At 40.3% G+C, this 747-nt stretch overlaps 1 pseudogene; it reads right to left on the reverse strand.

The window, feature by feature from the left end:
* Positions 1 to 271: 271 nt before the first annotated feature.
* On the reverse strand, positions 272 to 747 carry LOC117014437 (transcription factor BTF3-like; annotated as a pseudogene).

Consider the following 747-nt stretch of genomic DNA (forward strand, 5'->3'; position numbering starts at 1 on the left):
CCTGGTATTTTCTTTCTTTTACTAGGCAAAGAACTTTATTAACCTTTGTTTCAAACTTTATTCCCTAGCCTCTTCACCTTAATTAGCTGTAAAGAATGATTTGTGTATAAGCAAAACTGAAAAGAGCTGCAGTGTCCAAGGGGCTTGAGCTTAAAAATATTAGAGATCGAGATTTCATCAGATCCATAAACAAATTTTAAAAAGCAGTCATAATATAAAATAGCAGCTCCCAGTAACTTCAAGTTTTATCTTCTTCAGAAGTTGACTCAATTCAGTTAGCTTCATTCTTGGAAGCCTCATCAAAATTCTCCACAAGATCTGGAACTTCATCATCATCATCCTCTCCGGAAGCAAGTGGTGCTTTTCCATCCACAGATTGTTTGGGCAGAGCTTGGGCCAGTCTCCTTGAACTAGTCAGACGGTCTGCACCGAGGTGATTTAAGTAGCATTTCTGTCAGCTGCTTGGTCTCAGCATGGCCTGTGATGATGAAAGTGTTTGCTGCCAAACAGACTTGATCTTTAGGGTTGTGAAAGTGGATCACTGTTCCTTGGTTTGTGAACGTATTCCCCTCTTCAATACCAGAGATATTGTTTACCCCTAACTTCTTTAAGGAGAACTGAAGTTTTTATCATTTGATGTAGCTGTTCTGTGAACCACCTTCTTTCTGCGAGCAGTTCCTTTCCCATCAATGCTCACTTGGCCTGCAGTTTGGCGAGTTTCGCCTGGTTCATGATAGTTTCTTTCAT

The sequence above is a fragment of the Rhinolophus ferrumequinum genome, chromosome 22 (assembly GCF_004115265.2).
Source record: "Rhinolophus ferrumequinum isolate MPI-CBG mRhiFer1 chromosome 22, mRhiFer1_v1.p, whole genome shotgun sequence".
Taxonomy (NCBI): domain Eukaryota; kingdom Metazoa; phylum Chordata; class Mammalia; order Chiroptera; family Rhinolophidae; genus Rhinolophus; species Rhinolophus ferrumequinum.